General features: G+C 39.4%; 1 protein-coding gene across 1 annotated transcript in view; it reads left to right on the forward strand.

Moving 5' to 3' along the window:
- The window catches only part of syt14a (synaptotagmin XIVa), a gene marked incomplete at its 3' end in the record, with an annotated part of 123734 nt that overhangs the window by 67455 nt on the left and 33734 nt on the right, over positions 1–22545 (forward strand). The window lies entirely within an intron of this gene.

The following is a 22545-nucleotide window of genomic DNA, read 5'->3' on the forward strand; positions in this document are numbered from 1 at the left end:
CAGAAATTACTAATCATTAGTTAAGTATTTTTGTGTGGCTATTAAGTGTAGGCTATTTATACTTTATAAATACTTCAAAAATGTTTTGAGTGACCAGTGTAATGTCTCACAAAAAGATGGACATGCCATTGATAGACATTCCAGCAGTACCTGATGCTCCTGAAGGTCTAAAATGGCCCCTAGAATATATCAATGGTTAAACAATAAGCACACAATTCAGAATATGTTTAAATATACTGAACATTTTATTCCAAAACAGTCACAATGTTTTAATAATTTGATGTATAACTTTAGACACACTCTATGCTGAGTTAAATAACATTTTTCGTCCGTTTAGTGTGTCTTGGCAGCAGAGGTGGAAAAACTATCCAATTGTCATACTTGACTAAAAGTAAAGATACCTTAATAGAAAATGACTCAAGTAAAAGTGAAAGTCCCCCAACAGTAAAATACTACTTGAGTAAAAGTCTAAAAGTATTTCGTTTTAAATATACTTAAGTATCAAAAGTAAAAGTATAAATCATTTTAAATTCCTTATATTTATCCCCCTAGACTCTGTTGACGCACCGGTGCATCAATCTAAGTAACATAATAAAAAACTCCCCATCACAATCTGTCAGTTTAAGCTAAAAATATCTGTTTGTTTTGCATGGGCTGCATCTCAATCCACCGCATCCGCCTATGTCACCCTTCCGCATCTACGGTGGAAAGTGGCAGAGCTACGGCGCTGTTTGTCAGACCAGGAGACATCCCGAAAATGTGTCTTCTCACAAAAACGTCTGTAGCATCTGAACGGTTAGACCTAGAAAAAACTCATATGACCCCCTGTAGATAGAGGAGAGACTCACGAACACGATGGTGTTCTCCGACTCGTCTAAAGGTAACCCATAGAAATGAATGGGTGCCAAAATAATATATATAGTACCAGTCAAAAGTTTGGACACCTACTCATTCAAGGGTTTTTCTTTATTTTTACATTTTCTACATTGTAGAAAAATAGTGAAGACATCAGAACTATGAAATAACACATAGGGAATCATGTAGTAACCAAAAAAGTGTTAAAAATATCAAAATATATTTTATATTTGAGATTCTTCAAATAGCCACCCTTTGCCTTGATGACAGTTTGCACACTCTTTTTATTATTTTTTTTATTGTCTTTTCTGCCATTAATGAAAGTGTTATTCAATGCGTTTCTATGGGCTATGGTAGTAAAGGCCAAATTAAATATATTTTTATAATACATAAAGGGGTCCTAAAATGCTAAATCAAATAGCTAAATGATCCATGGTATGACCTTCTTAAAACAATTCCATATGTCAGCTTAGAACCCCCCTCCGCAACGGCTTAAACTTCTAAGAATATATTAAGCAAACCAGACGGCACCATTTTCTTGTTTTTATTTTATTTACAGATTGCTTGCCAGGGGCACACTTCAACACTCCAACATCATTTACAAATGAAGCATGTGTGTTTGGTGAGTCCGCAAGATCAGAGGCAGTAGGGCTGACCAGGGATGTTTACTTGATAAGTGTGGTGAATTGGAAAATGTTCCTGTCCTGCTAAGCATTCAAAATGTAGTGCTTTTGGGTGTCAGGGAAAATGTATGTAGTAAAAAATACATTATGGATGTACATTATAAAAATAAAAATAAATGTGGGTATGGATGTGGGTACGCACGCCCACAAGCCACTGCTGCCCCTCATGATTAGTTCCGTTTTTTTGTTGCCCTGGCCCCCATCGAAGATGCCCATCCCTGTTCTAGGCTATTTTCAGACGTTAAGGAACAACAGGTACTGCTGGAATGTCCACCAATGGCATGTCCATCTTTTTTGTGAGAAATTACACTCAAAACATTTATCAAGTATTTATAAAGTATAAAGGCCAGTGGCAATTTTACCATGTAAATCTTGGTGGGGCAAACTAAAAAAATAGGTTTATAGATGCATGCCATCAAAGGCACTACACAACACAACACAACACTAAACAATACATTAATTGGACTATAATGGTGACAAACGGTGCCCACAAACTGTTAGGGCCTACATAAAGCTGTCCCAACAGCAAAGCTTTCTTTTCAGCACCGTGGAGTGAATCCTTACCACCTGGCTATCAGCGGAGCCTTGTCTGGCAGCGAAACAGTTAATTCAACCTCATTTACTGCCTTTTTAAAAAACATAGCAGAGATGGTTGATTGCTTAACCTTAAGGATCTGACCTTTTTTTCTTCCGTTTTCGCCTAAAATGACATACCCAAATCTAACTGCCTGTAGCTTTGGACCTGAAGCAAGGATATGCATATTCTTGATACCATTTGAAAGGAAACACTTTGAAGTTTGTGGAAATGTGAAATTAATGTAAGAGATTATAACACATTAGATCTGGTAAAAGATAATACAAACAAAAACATGTGCGTTTTATTTTCTATCTTTGAAATGCAAGAGAAAGGCCACAATCTAATATTGCAGTTAAGGCGCAATTTAGATTTTGGCCACTAAATGGTAGCAGTGTGTGTGCAAAGTTTCAGACAGCCTCCACACACCCACAACTTGGTTATTAATCAAAACCCAGCCTTTTCGCGCCAGCAAGTTCCCCGATAATTGCGTTAATGAAAATAGCTAAAATATTTCCGACACACCCCTGAAACTATAGCGCTACCGCCTGTGCTTAGATTTACCATTGCGTTAGGTTTGTTAAAATAGAGCCCTTTGTCTCTCTGAAATGAAACCATCAAGTGATAGATTTTAAACAAATGTATGTTTATCATTGAACAACCCCATGCTATGATTAGATAGTGGAAAAACACACTGATCTCTTTCAATATCTCTTTAAACAATAAAAGCTAATTTACCAATATTTCTGAAAATGGATATATAGCGTTTTGGAAACTCTTCAACTAAACTTCCATAAATTCTCCCATATATGAATGTTGGCTGTATGGCATATAATGGGAATCACAAAAGGGCACACCTCCCCACACCCATGAGCAAAACCATATATTGTTTGTCTGAAATATTTACGTAAGTTGTTTACAGTGGCGATTTTAGCATGTAAATCTTAGTGGGGCAAACTCAACAAAATGTTTTTAGATGCATGCCAGCAAAGCCACTACACAACACAACACTAAACAATACAATATTTGCACTATAACGGTGACAAATGGTGCCCACAAACTGTTAGGGCCTACATAAAGCTGTCCAAACAGCAAAGCTTTATTTTCAGCACTGTGGAGTGAATCCTTACCACCTGGCTATCAGCGGAGCCTTGTCTGGCAGCAAAACAGTTCATTCAACCTCATTTACTGCCTTTTTAAAAAACATAGCTGAGATGGTTGATTGCTTAACCTTAAGGATCTGACCCTTTTTTTTCAGTTTTCGCCTAAAATGACATACCCAAATCTAACTGCCTGTAGCTTTGGACCTGAAGCAAGGATATGCATATTCTTGATACCATTTGAAAGGGAACACTTTGAAGTTTGTGGAAATGTGAAATTAATATAGGAGATTATAACACATTAGATCTGGTAAAAGATAATACAAACAAAAACATTATTTTTTATCTTTGACATGCAAGAGAAAGGCCACAATCTAATATTGCAGTTAAGACACAATTTAGATTTTGGCCACTAGATGGTAGCAGTGTGTGTGCAAAGTTTCAGATTGACCCAGTGAAGCATTGCAATACTGGACTATTTTGTATCAAGTCTGCCCAAATGTGCCGAATTGGTCAATTGATACATTTTCAAGTACATAACTATGGAGAGGATACAAAAATGATATGGTAATACAAAATGTAAGTTTACACACTCACAGGAATGTCATACATGATGGATCATTAGCTTATGCACTAACTTTCACACATCTAGATGGCCGGGCGTGGTGGGTGTGGAGCCAGAGACAGCAAGGGTTCAAACTGTAGAACCCAGTTCCTACATTTGAATATAAAAATTGATTTTATCAAACAGAACTATGCTACATTTTATCTCTGGGACCCTTAGGATGACAAATCAGAGCAAGATTACTGAATGTAAGTACATTATTTACCTTCAGAGGTGAATGTATCAAACCAGTTGCCGTGATACGTTTTTTGTTGTTGTGCACTCTCCTCAAACAATAGCATGGTATTTTTTCACTGTATTAGCTACTGTAAATTGGACAGTGCAGTTAGATTAACAAGAATTTAAGCTTTCTGCCCATATAAGACATGTCTATGTCCTGGAACGTTTGCTGTTACTTACAAGTCATGCTAATCACATTAGCGCACGTTAGCTCAACCGTCCCGCATACGGGACACCGATCCCGTATAGGTTAAACTAATGTGGTTTCTACTGACAATTGAGATGTACAAACTATGGCATAAGGGAACGAAGAGTGGATAAGAGGCAATTAAGGCATTAATGAACGAGGTAAGACGGACGTAGTCAATATTACTATTTGTTCAGAACTTTTTAAATGTACAGCGACAGAATTCAGAACATGAGCTGTTCTTACAGTATTTTCCCTGTACACCAAGTCAGAACCGTAGGATAAATAAAGGGGGCATATAAGCAGACAATGAAAGCTCAGAATATTCGATGGTGACATTTCTCTAAAACAGGCTATAGGCTGCATGTGCACCACCAAGTCAGAACAGTAGACTAAGTGATGAGGGGGAAAGGGACCAAATTATTAGGTTGATGCACATGGGCTACTAACAGCTTACTTCACAATACCACTTCGTATTACTTTCTTAGCTACAGTATACACATCTCCCTGGCATATTACATCATTTATGCAGCAGCGTACAATACATTTTTGGACTCACCTTGTTGTGCTGTGCTCTCTTGAACAGGAAGGTGGCACTGCGGTCCTTCTTGTGGGCACACTTTGTCATCAAACTTTGTCATCAAAGTCTAGCATTCTCTGGATTTATGATGCATTGAAGACAACTGGGAACTCGGGGAAAAAAACAAGGTCGAATCATGACATCAGTGATCTTCAAGTCGGAGCTCTAGAAAGAGGCCAGAGTTAACGAATTGGAATTCCAAGTTGGATGACCATTCAAAACTTATTTTCCCAGTCTAAACTCGTTTTTATCCGAGTTCCCAGTTGGCTTGAACTCACTGAAGTCTGAGATTTCCCAGTTCCGAGTTTCCAGTTGTTTTGAACGCGGCAGAAGTCATGCTGTATTGGCAGCATGGCCAATGTATTCAACCTTTTCTGGCCCATGTTGTAGCATGTGAATGTTTATCCTTTTAAGCTTGGAAAAGAGATCCTTAAACCCAGACTTGGACCACACACCCTCTCCACTGAATAGCTGGCTAGTGATTGCTTTGTAACGCTTGCAGTTAGCCATTGATTCCTTCCCAACCACTCATTGTTGAATTTGCGATTTCCAACTTGTTGTGTAATGTTTATGTCCCAATGGCCGATGAGCACCGATATGTTTTATCTATAATTTCTCTTCATATGACATGGATTGAAAAGGATTTCCCAGTAGATTGTCAACTTGATTCATGGTGATGACTGCTTGTCTAGCTTGCTAGCTAAGATTTTGGAAGTATTGTTAGGTTTTGAACAAACAGAGTAAAAACTCACGGTTAGCTAGAAAAAGCTCAAACCAAGTTTATTCACCCACTGGATAATACAGCTGCAAAGACAAAGACATGTTTATAACAAGCACATACAGTGGGCAGAACAAGTATTTGATACACTGCCGATTTCGCAGGTTTTCCTACTTACAAAGCATGTAGAGGTCTGTAATTTTTATCATAGGTACACTTCAACTGTGAGAGACGGAATCTAAAACAAAAATCCAGAAAATCACATTGTATGATTTTTAAGTAATTAATTTGCATTTTATTGCATGACATAAGTATTTGATCACCTACCAACCAGTAAGAATTCCGGCTCTCAAAGACCTGTTAGTTTTTCTTTAAGAAGCCCTCCTGTTCTCCACTCATTGCCTGTATTAACTGCACCTGTTTGAACTCGTTACTCAAGACCAGAGAGCTGTGTAAGGACATCAGGGATAAAATTGTAGACCTGCACAAGGCTGGGATGGGCTACAGGACAATAGGCAAGCAGCTTGGTGAGAAGGCAACAACTGTTGGTGCAATTATTAGAAAATGGAAGAAGTTCAAGATGACGGTCAATCACCCTCGGTCTGGGGCTCCATGCAAGATCTCACCTCGTGGGGCATCATTGATCATGAGGTAGGTGAGGGATCAGCCCAGAACTACACGGCAGGACCTGGTCAATGACCTGAAGAGAGCTGGGACCACAGTCTCAAAGAAAACCATTAGTAACACACTACGCCGTCATGGATTAAAATCCTGCAGCGCACGCAAGGTCCCCCTGCCCAAGCCAGCGCATGTCCAGGCCCGTCTGAAGTTTGCCAATGACCATCTGGATGATCCAGAGGAGGAATGGGAGAAGGTCATGTGGTCTGATGAGACAAAAATAGAGCTTTTTGGTCTAAACTCCACTCGCCGTGTTTGGAGGATGAAGAAGGATGAGTACAACCCCAAGAACACCATCCCAACCGTGAAACATGGAGGTGGAAACATCATTCTTTGGGGATGCTTTTTTGCAAAGGGGACAGACGACTGCACCGTATTGAGGGGAGGATGGATGGGGCCATGTATCGCGAGATCTTGGCCAACAACCTCCTTCCCTCAGTAAGAGCATTGAAGATGGGTCGTGGCTTGGTCTTCCAGCATGACAACGACCCGAAACACACAGCCAGGGCAACTAAGGAGTGGCTCCGTAAGAAGCATCTCAAGGTCCTGGAGTGGCCTAGACAGTCTCCAGACCTGAACCCAATAGAACATCTTTGGAGGGAGCTGAAAGTCTGTATTGCCCAGCGACAGCCCCGAAACCTGAAGTATCTGGAGAAGGTCTGTATGGAGGAGTGGGACAAAATCCCTGCTGCAGTGTGTGCAAACCTGGTCAAGACCTACAGGAAACGTATTATCTCCGTAATTGCAAACAAAGATTTCTGTACCAAATATTAAGTTCTGCTTTTCTGATGTATCAAATACTTATGTCATGCAATAAAATGCAAATTAATTACTTAAAAATCATACAATGTGATTTTCTGGATTTTTGTTTAAGATTCCGTCTCTCACAGTTGAAGTGTACCTATGATAAAAATTACAGACCTCTACATGCTTTGTAAGTAGGAAAACCTGCAAAATCGGCAGTGTATCAAATACTTGTTCTCCCCACTGTATATTTATACAATCCTACTAGGCGGAGTCAAGTCCTTGCACATCTAGACAGCCAAAACATCTCTGTTGCTAGTCAGGACTTAATTGGTTCCTCTCACTGGTGTAGTCCAGCCCTGCCTCATGCTAGAACCTTCATGGGTGTGGAAATATATGTGTGTGGGATAGGACTATTCCTTCTCACTTCATCTGACCTGACCTCGGGCCGAATTCCTCGCTCCTCCCTAGTCCACGACTGTCTTACCTTATCAGTGACTGAAACCTGGCTGTTGTTCTTTGCCTCACTCCTTAGGAGCCATGAGATTTAACAATAACATGTTTTAACAGAATGTAAACTTTCTGCACTCCCCCTTGTTTCACTCAGTAACTTTCCATACACCTAGTTCTTATCCACCCTCCATTGACCCCAACATACACTACCGGTCAAAAGTTTTAGAAAACCTACTTATTCAAGGGTTTTTCTTTATGTTTACTATTTTATACACTACCGTTCAAAAGTTTGGGGTCACTTAGAAATGTCCTTGTTTTCGAAAGAAAAGCTTTTTTTTTGTCCATTAAAATAACATCAAATGTATCAGAAATACAGTGTAGACATTGTTAATGTTGTAAATGGCTATTTGAGATTCTTCAAATAGCTACCCTTTGCCTTGATGACAGCTTTGCACACTTGGCGTTCTCTCAACCAGCTTCATGAGGTAGTCACCTGGAATGCATTTCAATTAACAGGTGTGCCTTCTTAAAAGTTTAAATTGTGGAATTTCTTTCCTTCTTAATGTGTTTGAGACAATCAGTTGTGTTGTGACAAGGTGTTGTGACATTACTTTAAGACATGAAGGTCAGTCAATACGGAACATTTCAAGAACTTTGAAAGTTTCTTCAAGTGCAGTCGCAAAAACCATCAAGCGCTCTGATGAAACTGGTTCTCATGAGGACCGTCATAGGAATGGAAGACCCAGAGTTACCTCTGCTGCAGAGGATAAGTTCATTAGAGTTACCAGCCTCAGAAATTGCAGCCCAAATAAATGCTTCACAGAGTTCAAGTAACTGACACATCTCAACATCAACTGTTCAGAGGAGACTGTGTGAATCAGGCCTTCATGATCGAATTGCTGCAAAGAAACCACTACTAAAGGACACCAATAAGAAGAAGAGACTTGCTTGGGCAAAGAAACACGAGCAATGGACATTAGACCGGTGGAAATGTGTCCTTTGGTCTGGAGTCCAAATTGGAGATTTTTGGTTCCAACCGCCATATCTTTGTGAGACGCGGTGTGGGTGAACGGATGATCTCCGCATGTGTATTTCCCAGCGTAAAGCAATGAGGAGGTGGTGTTATGGTGTGGCCCCGTGTAGCTCAGTTGGTAGAGCATGGCGTTTGCAACGCCTGGGTTGTGGGTTCGTTTCCCACGGGGGGCCAGTATGAAAAATGTATGCACTCATTAACTGTAAGTCGCTCTGGATAAGAGTGTCTGCTAAATAACTAAAATGTAAAAATGTGTTATGGTGTGGCGGTGCTTTGCTGGTCACACTGTCTGTGATTTATTTAGAATTCAAGGCACACTTAACCAGCATGGCTACCACAGTATTCTGCAGTGATACGCCATCCCATCGGGTTTGGGCTTAGTGGGACTATCATTTGTTTTTCAACAGGACAATGACCCAACACACCTCCAGGCTGTGTAATGGCTATTTGACCAAGAAGGAGAGTGATGGAGTGCTGCATCAGATGACCTGGCCTCCACAATCACCAGACCTCAACCTAATTGAGATGGTTTGGGATGAGTCGGACCGCAGAGTGAAGAAAAAGCAGCCAACAAGTGCTCAGCATATGTGGGAACTCCTTCAAGACTGTTGGAAAAGCATTTCAGGTGATGCTGGTTGAGAGAATGCCAAGAGTGTGCAAAGCTGTCATCAAGGCAAAGGGTGGCTATTTGAAGAATCTCAAATATAAAATATATTTTGATTTGTTTAACACTTTTTGGGTTACTACATGATTCCATATGTGTTAGTTCATAGTTTTTATGTCTTCACTATTTTTCTATAATGTAGAAAATAGTAAAAATAAAGAAAAACCCTTGAATGAGTAGGTGTTCTAAAACTTTTGACCAGTAATGTATACATTCCTTATACATGTAAAGTAATCAATAAGTTAGAGTATGGTAACATGAATAAGTATATTTCAAGTTAGAACCCAACAGTCCCTCTTTTTTCAATAGTAACTCCATACTGTTCAACATTATATCAACTTTGAAATTACTTATAAATTAACAGAGAAGAAAACATGATTCATATTCTCTGTTGATTTGTAAGTTTACACCTCCGAGACTTAAGGCCTCTGACTTATAGTCACACTATGCATACTCTTATTATTATTATTATTACTACTATTATTCCGCCTCCTTTTATACATCTGATAATGACATTTCAGCTGGAGCTTTTAAGAATAAGCGACTCATTCATACTCAAGTGAATATCATGATGCAAAACATCAAGAGAATATAATGATATAGAACAGTGAAGCTATAAAACAGTGTTATAGGGCAATAGTTCACAATCTATAGTATTAGCTCTATCATATGCCTCCTATCTCAACCTTATGGAAACAGGGTGAGACTTAAATACATTTACATTTACATTTTAGTCATTTAGCAGACGCTCTTATCCAGAGCGACTTACAGGAGCAATTAGGGTTAAGTGCCTTGCTCAAGGGCACATTTACGTCATTTAGCAGACGCTCTTATCCTGAGCGACTCACAAATTGGTGCATTCACCCTATAGCCAGTGGGATAACCACTTTACAAATTTTTTTTTGGGGGGGGGGGGTAGAAGGATTACTTTAAATACTTAACTAATGATTAGTAAATGGTTTATAAGGACCAATATTAAACATATTATGAATGGAGTAATGATTAATACACGATGAATGAACTATTTACTAATCATTAGATCACTTATTTTGGTACAGCCCACATGTAGCTCGTTTTTGGTCGCAGGTTCAGGAATGGCTGAAAAATCACAACATTTACTTAAAGCTATCTTTGCAAATAACACTGCTGGGTGACTTGAAAAGCCATGGTCAGTCGATCAATAATATAGTAGTACTTTTAGTAAAGGTGTTCATCTTTAATTTAGAATCTGTGGAAACTATGAGAATAGAAAGGTTCAGAACTTTTGTGAAGCATCACAGCACAGTTGAAACATATATGGCAAGTAGAAGTCAAGACTGGATGTTTTTTAGCGATAGATGGGAGGGGTTGAGGGTAGCTGTAGCGTGGGATTAAAAAAAGGAGGACAAAAAAAGAGAACTCATGTAAAATGTACCGTGTCCGTGTACCCTCTACCGTATCCGTAAAATGTATATATGTTTTATTTTTTTATTTTTTATTTCACCTTTATTTAACCAGGTAAGCCAGTTGAGAACAAGTTCTCATTTACAACGGCGACCTGGCCAAGATCAAGCAAAGCAGTGGAATGATAGATGTGCAAGAGATGATGTGCAAATAGAGATACTGGGGTGCAAATGAGCAAAATAAATAACAATATGGGGATGAGGTAGTTGGATGGGCTAATTTCAGATGTGCTGTGTACAGGTGCAGTGATCGGTAAGGTGCTCTGACAACTGATGCATAGAGTTAGTGAGGGAGATAAGAGTCTCCAGCTTCAGAGATTTTTGCAATTCGTTCCAGTCATTGGCAGCAGAGAACTGGAAGGAATGGCGGCCAAAGGAGGTGTTGGGTTTGGGTATGTATAAGTATGTATAAGCTGGAAGAAGAAGCCTAAGTATTGTAGTCCATTAATTTACTCCAATTAGGGGAGGGGAAGTAGCGTTAGGGGAAAATAATATAGGAAAATAATATAAAAGAATAAGAACAAAAAATATATAAATGAGGGATTGGACATTATGCAAACAATTACATTGATAGAACTCACAATCTATCTGCAGTATTAAAGTTGATCTTAATTCACAATTGCCATACAGAGTTGAAATATCTAGCCAATACATTTTGAATAGCATTGCTTCTGAACTTCAGAGGTGTCACGATTTGACACTTTGGCAAGTACAAACTCGTACAAATAGTCAATGAGAGCTCGTCAGAGAAGAAGACATTGAGATGATGACGTTGTATCGCATGACTCAGAATGTGTAGACTCTCGAGCAGGAGCGATGACTACCACTAGTATGGTGTCTCTTTGCAGAGGGATAGGGTTTCTACCAATAACCCTTTTCCTCTGAGGAACCCTGCTTTCTTTTAAATAGTGCCTGAGCATTAGTGTTTACCTCAGTGTTTACATTATAACAAGAGGAGTTTGAGTATTCTGGAGTTTAAAAAGGTAGGTGTGAGAATGTTTAAAATGTACCTATCAGGAGTAGTAACACCAATAATACATTTTGGGTACATTTGGATTTTCTGAAATTGAGGCCACAGATGCTCAAGTCTTAAGTGGTCTAATTGATCATTTTGCTCACAATGTAAATACCCTTGATTGAAATTGATAACACCTAGTGCCACATTGGATTTAGACACACCAAAGTATCAATGGAAACCTCAAATTTATGACATACGTAAACGGTGTGATTTGGGAGGGGTGGTCCACAATAAACGTCTGAAACCCTACCTCTTTGAAGAGTATCTTAAATAACTTTCAAGGCGCCTCCGACCTTTCTTTTCCAACTAGCACTGACTTTGCTGATAAATACAGTACTTTGTTGAGGGAAAGTGTACTTGATATGTTGTTGTCTCACCTAACTATCTTAAGATGAATGCACTAATTGTAAGTCTCTCTGGAAAAGAGCGTCTGATAAATGACTAAAATGTAAAATGTCTAAAATATAATGTAAACCCCTCCCAAATAACAGTTTGCCACTAGAGGGAATGCTCAAGGTACACTGAGAATACAAAACATTAAGAACTCTCTCCTAATATTGAGTTGCACCCCCCCTTTTACCATCAGAACAGCCTCAATATTTAGGGGCATGGACTCTACAAGGTTTCGAAAGCGTTCCACAGGGATGCTGGCCCATGTTGACTCCAATGCTTCCGACAATTGTGTGAAGTTGGCTGGATGTCCTTTGGGTGGTGGACCAGTCTTTATACACACGGGAAACTGTTGAGCGTGAAAAACCCAGCGTGAAAAACCCAGCAGGGTTGCAGTTCTTGACACAAACCGGTGAGCCTGGCACCTACTACCATACTCCATCCAAAGGCACTTAAATCTTTTGTCTTGCCCATTCACCCTCTGAATGGCACACGTACACAATCCATGTCTCAATTGTCTCAAGGCTTAAAAATCCTTCTTTAACCTGTCTCCTCCCCTTCATCTACACTGATTGAAGTGGATTTAACAAGTGACATCAATAAGGGATCATAGCCTTCACCTGGTCAGTCTATGTCATGGAATGAGCAGGTTAATGTTTTGTACACTCAGAGTATATCTTTGTAGTGAGTGATTTTCAAGGAGGTAACATCAATGCCATAAAACTTAGGGACACATATTATATATAAAAATGAAATAAAATAAACATTTTTTAATAGCCTTCTTTGTTTTTATTGATCTATACAATATATAAAATACTTTTGATCACCTTATAGAATTCAAAATAACAGATACAGTGCCTTCAGCAAGTATTCATACCCCTTAACTTATTTAACAATTTGTTACATTTTGTTACAGCCTGAATTCAAAATGGAATTAAAAAAAATGTCTCACTCATATAAACACAATACCCTATAGTGACAAAGTGAAAACAAGTTTTTTGAAATTTTAGCAAATGTATTGAAAATTAAATACAGCAATATCTCATTTACATACTGTATGTATTTACACCTTTGGCAGTGATTCCAGGTGTGAGTCTTTCTGGGTAAGTCTCTAAGAGCTTTGCACACATGGATTGTACAATATTTGCACATTATTCTTTTAAAAATTCTTCATGCTCTGTCAAGTTGGTTGTTGATCATTGCTAGACAGCCATTTTCAAGTCGTGAGATAGATTTTTAAGCCGATTTAAGTCAAAACTGTAACTCGGCCAATCAGAAACATTCAATGTCGTCTTGGTAAGCAACTCCAGTTTATATTTGCCCTTGTGTTTTAGGTTATTGTCCTGCTTAACCTTTTCACACGTACCAACAAATGGGTGTGATCATTCTACAGTGGTCCATGCAGCGTACGGTATGATTAGAATGCTTATTTAGAACGTCCAGTTTCGATTGACGCAACAGTCAGCATTTGACCTAGCCACGCTGTTTTTTCACAGAAACATTTTTGCACAAACACAGTCCTTACAAAGTTATGTCCTGAATGTGACCAGTTTATTTTTTGGATGCAATGTTCAGACATTCAAAGAAGTAGCGACAGCATACACAATCATCCAAATGGGAAAATGTAGGCTACATCAGTCCAAGCGCTAACTGAGGAAAGATTGACGTAACACAAGCATATTTAGATCACTCTCGGATGTCAAAAACCCCAATATGAATTAGCTAATAGCAATTACTATTTGTAATTTGAAATTGACAAGTTGAAACATAGCCTATAGATATTTAGTGGGCAGCGCGTGTCAACTGTCCTGTTGCGTAACAATCACATTTTGGAACAGTGAGTGCATTCTGACGTCACGTGCCTAAAACAACTCATGCTGGGGCGACCGTTAGATATATTTGGAACTCACATGTGAAAAGGTTAAAGGTGCATTTAACTTTGTAGTAACTGTGTGTCGTTACGCACATCCAAAGTGTAAGTACCATGCTCAAAGGAATATTCAATGTCTGCTTTTTATTTATTTATACCAATCTACCAATAGGTGCCGGTTTTTGTGAGGCATTGGAAAACCTCCCTGGTCTTTGTGGTTGAATATGTGTTTACAATTCACTGCTCAACTGAGGGACCTTACAAAAAATGGTATGTGTGGAGTACAGAGATGAGGTAGTCATTCAAAAATCATGATAAACACTATTAGAGCTTTGTACGCGTCTCTGTGTGTGGAGTAAAGGTGGTCTAGAGTTTTTCCTCTGGTTGCACATTTAACATGCTGGTAGAAATGAGGTATAACAGATTTAAGTTTCCCTACATTAAAGTCCCTGGCCACTAGGAGCGCCACCTCTGGATGAGCATTTTCATGTTTGCTTATGGCCTTATACAGCTCGTTGAGTGTGGTCTTAGTGCCAGCATCGGTTTGTGGTGTTAAATAGACAGCTACGAAAAATATAGATGAAAACTCTCTTGGCAAATAGTGTGGTCTACAGCTTATCATGAGATACTCTACCTCAGGCGAGCAAAACCTCGAGACTTCCTTAATCGTGCACCAGCTGTTATTTACAAATATACACAGACCGCCACCCCTTGTCTTACCGGAGGCAGCTGTTCTATCTTGTCGATGCACCGAAAACCCTGCCAGCTGTATGTTATCCATGTCGACTTTCAGCCAAAACTCAGTGAAACATAAGATATTACCATCTTTAATGTCCCGTTGGTAGGATAGTCTTAATCGTAGCTCGTCCATTTTATTATCCAATGATTGTATGTTGGCTAATAGGACTGATGGTAGAGGCAGATTACCCACTCGCCGTCAGATCCTTACAAGGCACCCCAACCTACGTCCTCAATATCTCCGTCTCTTCTTCATGCGAATGACGGGGATGTGGGCCTTGTCGGGTGTCTGAAGTAAATCTTTCACGTCCGAATCATTAAAGAAAAAAATCTTTGTCCAGTACATTTACATTTTAGTCATTTAGCAGACGCTCTTATCCAGAGCGACTTACAGTTAGTGAATATTTATTTTTTATTTTTTTCATACTGGTCCCCCGTGGGAATCGAACCCACAACCCTGGCGTTGCAAACGCCATGCTCTATCAACTGAACTACATCCCTGCCGACCATTCCCTCCCCTACCCTGGACAACGCTAGGCCAATTGTGCGCTGCACATGAGTCTCCCGGTCGCGGTCGGCTGCGACAGAGCCTGGATTTGAACCAGGATCTCTAGTGGCACAGTTAACCAGGATCTCTAGTGGCACAGTTAGCACTGCAAAGCAGTGCCTTAGACCACTGCGCCACTCAGGAGACAGTACGATGTGAGTAATCGCGGTCCTGATATCTAGAAGCTCTTTTCGGTCATAAGAGACTGTGGCAGAAACATTATGCACAAAATAATTTACAAATAACGTGAAAAAACACACACAATAGCGCAATTGGTTAGGAGCCCATAAAACGGCAGCCATCCCCTCCGACACCATTTCAATTATTATTGCACACAGAGTCCATGCAACTTATTATGTGACTTTTAAGCAAATATTTACTCCTGAACTTATTTACCCTTGCCATAATAAATGGGTTGAATACTTACTGACTCAAGACATTTCAGCATTACATTTTTAACCAATTAGAAAAATTCCTAAAAACATAATTCCACTTTGACATTATAGGGTATTGTGTGAACTAGGCTAGTGACACAATATAATACATTTTAAGTTCAGGATGTAACACAACAAAATGTGGAAAAAGTCAAGGGGTGTGAATACTTTCTGAAGGCACTGTATGTATATATATATATATATATATATATATATATATATATATATATATATATATACAGCTGTGGAAAAAATTAAGAGACCACTGCAAATGTTTCTTAAATCAGCATCTCTACATGTATGACAGCCATTCCATTCCAGTGTCTGTTGAATTCCAACACAGGCACACCTCATTCTACTGAATTAGGTACTGATTAGGTGATCACCTGAACCAAATCTTATGTAACAACGAAAAGTATAAAAACCACTGCTGTGGTCATCACTATCCTCTTGCAATAGGACCAGCTGGATGGCAAAAACAGTGCTAATAGTACCTCAAATGTAATATTAATCAAAAAATAACTATTGACCATGCCAAAAGAGTTGAAAGGGAAAGTTTTGAGTGAGGAAAAGAAGGGTTCAATTATGGCTTTACTGGCAGAGGGATACAGTGAGCGTCAGGTTGCTTCCATCCTTAAAATTTCAAATACGGTGGTTCATAAGAACAAGGTCAAGCAGCAGACATTGGGGACAACAAAGCTACAGACCGGCAGATTGCGAAAACGACTCTACTGACCGGGATGAACGCCAACTCATTCGAATGTCACTCAACAACCGTAGGATGACATCACGTGACCTACAAAAATAATGGCAAATGGCAGCTGGGGTGAAATGCACGGTGAGGACGGTTCGAAACAGGCTCCTAGGGGCAGGGTTGAAGTCGTGCAAAGCTAGAAAAAAGCCCTTCATCAATAAGAAGCAAAGAAGAGCCAGACTGAGGTTTGCAAAAGACCATAAGGATTGGACCGTAGAGGACTGGAATAAGGTCATCTTCTCTGATGAGTCAAATTTTCAACTTTGCCCAACACCTGGTCATCTAATGGTTAGACGGAGACCTGGAGAGGCCTACAAGCCACAGTGTCTCGCACCCAATGTGAAAGTTGGTGGAGGATCGGTTATGATCTGGGGGTGCTTCAGCAAGGCTGGAATCGGGCAGATTTGTCTTTGTGAAGGACGCATGAATCAAGCCACGTACAAGGTTGTCCTGGAAGAAAACTTGCTTCCTTTTGCTCTGACATTTTCCCCCAACTCTGAGGATTGTTTCCAGCAGGACAATGCGCCATGCCACACAGCCAGGTCAATCGAGGTGTGGAAAGAGGACCACCAGATCAAGACCCTGTCATGGCCAGCCCAATCTCCAGACCTGAACCCCATTGAAAACTTCTGGAATGTGATCAAGAGGAAGATGGATGGTCACAAGCCTTCAAACAAAGCTGAGCTGCTTGAATTCTTTTTGGATTTTTGCGCCAGGAGTGGCATAAAGTCACCCAACATCAATGTGAAAGACTGGTGGAGAGCATGCCAAGACGCATCAAATCAGGGTTATTCCACCAAATATTGATTTCTGAACTCTTCCTTAGTTAAAACATTAGTATTGTGTTGTTTAAAAATGAACATTAACTTATTGTCTTTGCATTATTCGAGGTCTGACAACACTGCATATTTTTTGTTATTTTGACCAGTTGTCATTTTCTGCAAATAAATGCTCTAAATAACAATAGTTTTATTTGGAATTTGGGAGAAATGTTGTCAGTAGTTTATAGAATAAAACAAAAATGTTATTTTTACCCAAACACATACCTATAAATAGTAAAACCAGAGAAATTGATAATTTTGCAGTGGTCTCTCAATTTTTTCCAGAGCTGTATATACACTACCAGTCAAAAGTTTGGACACACCTACTCAGTCAAAGGTTTTCCTTTTTTTTTTACTATCTTTTACATTGTAGAATAATAGTGAAGACATCAGAACTATGAAATAACACATATGGAATCATGTAGTAACCAAAAAAGTGTTAAACAAATCAAAATATATTTTATATTTGAGATTCTTCAAATAGCCACCCTTTGCCTTGATGACAGCTTTGCACACTCTTGGCAGCCGCACAAATGCCTAAAACCACCATGCGCAATGCCAAGGAGTGGTGTAAAGCTCGCCTCCATTGGACTCTGGAGCAGTGGAAACGCGTTCTCTGGAGTGATGAATCACGCTTCACCATCTGGCAGTCCAACGGACGAATCTGGGCTTGGCGGATGCCAGGAGAACGCTACCTGCCCGAATGCATAGTGCCAACTGTAACATTTGGTGGTGGAAGAATAATGGTCTGGGGCTGTTTTTCATGGTTCAGGCTAGGCCCCTTAGTTCCAGTGAAGGGAAATCTTAACGCTACACCATACAATGACATTCTAGACGATTCTGTGCTTCCAACTTTGTGGCAACAGTTTGGGGAAGGCCCTTTCCTGTTTCAGCATGACAATGCCCCCGTGCACAAAGTGAGGTCCATACAGAAATGGTTTGTCAAGATCGGTGTGGAAGAACTTGACTGGCCTGCATAGAGCCCTGACCTCAACCCCATCGAAGACCTTTGGGATGAATCGGAACAGCGATTGCGAGCTAGGCCTAATCGCCCAACATCAGTGCCCGACCTCACTGATGCTCTTGTGGCTGAATGGAAGCAAGTCCCCGCAGCAATGTTCCAACATCTAGTGGAAAGCCATACCAGAAGAGTGGAGGCTGTTTATAGCAGGGACCAACTCCATATTAATGCCCATGATTTTGGAATGAGATGTTCGACGAGCAGTGTCCACATACTTTTGGTCATGTAGTGTACTTTACATTGTTTGCGAGATCAGACATAATCCTATAATCCGAGTGTACATTTTCAGAAGTTGCTTTCATTTCAGCGCATCTAATTTGTAAACATTTCATCTGTATTAAGTTATTACTTTTTTCAATTCCAAAAAAAATGAACACCCATCAAAATATGCTTGTCTTTCTTCTCTTTCTTGTGATGTCGTGATGATGTGTTAAATCCCTGACAAAGCTTTAATATTCTTATAGATGCAATGGAAAGACAATGTATTACATTAAGTCAAGTTCAGCCATTACCCGGGGTGTAGGAAAGAGTCACAGGAGTAGGAAAGAGTCACAGGAGTAAAATTAAAGCAATCCATCTAGCGAGATTTAAGTGACAAGTGGATTTTTCACCCCTCAAACACAGGAAATAGATGTCTGAAAAAGACAGATTCTCAGGTGGGCGGGGCATGCGCGTTGCTACTATAAGGTGCTTTTTTTAAACTCTCCTAGCTTTGCCGTTGAGGAACTGAAGCAAGCACAATTTTAGTTTTTTGTTTGGAACACAGCCCTGCGTCCCCACCATCACACCAACGCTGTTGTTGTTTACGCAATCCATAAACGTTCCATTATAAATCGCAATCTGGGTCAGGTCGGCATGATCTGAAAGCTTATTCTGTTGCCAATTTGATCATACAGTGTCAGGCTTTCACAAGGCACTTGTTTGGGACTTGTTTTCACAAGTCAAACGTTGCAATTTTGGTGCGCATAGAATGGAATTGTGCATTCAAGTGTGTGTTCCACGGCTGATTTTCTCCACAATACGACAAAAATAGGCTCATTCTGTTCAGGACAACCCAGGGTATGACACACGTCATCCTTGTAACTGTGAACTAAACATCATAAACGTTGATACTGTAAATGACTTGAGTTTTTAAATATGGAAATGTGAAGTGCACACACGGGTGTGTGGTTTGCTTGTATGACATCAAAGCGGTATTTGTTATAATCCCAAATGTCTCATATTTCAGACACGAAAAGGTTAAATATGAGGGAATATCTTTATCTATATATTTACAGATATCTGACATTTTATTAGATATAAGGAGTAGACATGCTACAGATGCACATGTCCTTAATTTCACTATTACATAGTAATAATATATATATACAATTGCGCTAGGATATTCTCCGTAATGGGACAGTTTCTACATGCATCCATTCCGGACCTCTGAAATCTCCCTGCTACCATATGAGTCCAGGGATATACCTGGGGTGAGATACGTTCAAGACATGCACCTGATGCGCATGCACCCCTTTTACATACTTGTAGAATATTCTAACTCCGGAAAGGGTATATGTCAACATATTGACATACAATATCTAAACCTTTATGCTTAGGCATGAACGAATCCACATATTATCAGAAATGTATCATATCTGTAGTCATTACCTAATTATTTATGTATTCGAAAAAATAAATATATAATGCATAATTTCAATAGATATCCTTACATGATATGTGAATCATAGACATTTTAATGTTTCATCCTCATATGTCTGATCAGAAATGTTCTAAATCCAACACATGAAATTATTTAACCTGCTCAGGGGCTGAAAATCATTGTGCTTCTTTACATGAAATCAAATCAAATTTTATTTGTCACATGCGCCGAATACAACAGGTTCACCTTACAGTGAAATGCTTACTTACAAGCCCATTTACTAAAATAAATTGAAGTAAAAAATTAAAAAATTAAAAAGAAGAAAATAGAAAAATAACAAATCATTAAAGAGCAACAATGAAATAACAGTAACGAGGCTATATACAGGGGGTACTGGTACAGAGTCAATGTGCGGGGGCACAGGTTAGTTTAGGTAATATGTACATGTAGGTAGAGGTAAAGTGACTATGCATAGATAATAAACAGAGAGTAGCAGCAGCGCTGGTGCGTCAATTGACTATGGGGTTAACCAATAACACAAAATACGCCTTAACATTTTAAAACGTTAGTTGTCAAATTGAGCCTTGATAGGGGTAAAAATGTTTTTCCTAGGAGGAAAGGCACGCTTATAGGGAAGGACATTTAACAAGCACAGCACTAACACAAATTACTGATGATTGGCTGAGAGAAAATTATGATAAAATGATTGTGGGGGCTGTTTTGTTAGACTTCAGTGCAGCTTTTGACATTATCGATTATAGTCTGCTGCTGGAAAACTTATGTGTTATGGCTTTACACCCCCTGCTATATTGTGGATAAAAAGTTACCTGTCTAACAGAACACAGAGGGTGTTCTTTATGGAAGCCTCTCCAACAAAATCCAGGTAGAATCAGGAATTCCCAAGGGCAGCTGTCTAGGCCCATTACATTTTTCAATCTTTACTTACGACATGTAAAGCCAGTGTGTCTATGTATGCGGATGACTCAACACTATACATGTCAGCAACCACAGCGACTGAAATGACAGCAACACTTAACAAAGAGCTTCAGTTAGTTTCAGAATGGGTGGCAAGGAATAAGTTAGTCCTAAATATTTCAAAAACTAAAAGCATTGTATTTGGGAAAAATCATTCACTAAACCCCAAACCTCAACTCAATCTTGTAATGAATAATGTGGAAATTGAGCAAGTTGAGGAGTCTAAATTGCTTGGAGTAACTGTCATGGTCCAAACATATTGATACAAAATTAGCTAGGATAGGGAGAAGTCTGTCTATAATAATATTCTACTGTATCTTAGTCCATGCCGCTCTGTCATTGCTTGTCTATATATGTAAATATTCTTAAATTCCATTCCTTACTAGATTTGTGTGTATTGGGTATATGTTGTGAAATTGTTAGATATTACTTGTTAGATATTACTGCACTGTCGGAGCTAGAAACACAAGCATTTCGCTACACCCGCAATAACATCTGCTAAACACGTGTATGTGACAAATAACATTTGATTTGATTTGATTTAATAAAGCACTGCTCTGCATTCTTAACAGCACTTTCAACAAGGCCGGTCGTACAGGCCCTAGTTTTGTCGCACCTGGACTACTGTTCAGTCGTGTGGTCAGGTGCCACAAAGAGGGACTCAGGAGAATTGCAATTGGTTCAGAACAGGGCAGCATGTCTGGCCCTTGGACGTACACAAAGAGCTAACATTAATAATATGCATGTCAATCTCTCCTGGCTCAAAGTGGAGGAGGGATTGACTTCATCACTACTTGTATTTGTGAAAGGTATTGACATGTTGAATGCACCGAGCTGTCTGTTTGAACTACTGGCACACAGCTCGGACACCCATGCATACCCCACAAGACATGCCACCAGAGGTCTCTTCACAGTCCCCAAGTCAAGAACAGACTATGGGAGGCACACAGTACTACATAGAGCCATGACTACATGGAACTCTATTCCACATCAAGTAACTCATGCCAGCAGTAAAATTAGATTAAAAAAACAGATAAAAAACACCTTATGGAACAGCGGGGACTGTGAAGCAACACAAACATAGACACATGCATACAAACACACGATAACATACACACTATACACACATGTACACATGGATTTTGTGTTATAGATATGTGGTAGTAGAGTAGAGGCCTGAGGGCACACACTTAATATGTTGTGAAATCTGTTATGAATGTATTGTAATGTATAACTGCCTTAATTTTGCTGGACGCCAGGACGGACTATTGTTTCTCTTTGCTTATTTGACCTGTTCTTGCCATAATATGGACTTGGTCTTTTACCAAATAGGGCTATCTTCTGTATACCACCCCTACCTTGTCACAACACAACTGAATGGCACAAACACATTAAGAAGGAAAGAAATTCCACAAATTAACTTTTAGGAAGGCACACCTGTTAATTGAAATGCATTCCAGGTGACTACCTCATGAAGCTGGTTGAGAGAATGCCAAAAGTGTGCAAAGCTGTCATCAAGGCAAGGGGTGCTACTTTGAAGAATCTCAAATATAACATATATTTTTTATTTGTTTAACACTTCTTTGGTTACTACATGATTCCATATGTCTTATTTCATAGTTTTGATGTCTTCACTGTTATTCTACAATGTAGAAACTAGTAAAAATAAAGAAAAACCCTTGAATGAGTAGTTGTGTCCAAACTTTTGACTGGTACTGTCTAATAATGTATCGCTAGCTTACAAGCAATACATGACTCAATTATTATGGTGGGAGATTAT

The sequence above is a fragment of the Coregonus lavaretus genome (genome assembly GCF_964263955.1).
Source record: "Coregonus lavaretus genome assembly, chromosome: 18".
In the NCBI taxonomy this organism is placed as follows: domain Eukaryota; kingdom Metazoa; phylum Chordata; class Actinopteri; order Salmoniformes; family Salmonidae; genus Coregonus; species Coregonus lavaretus.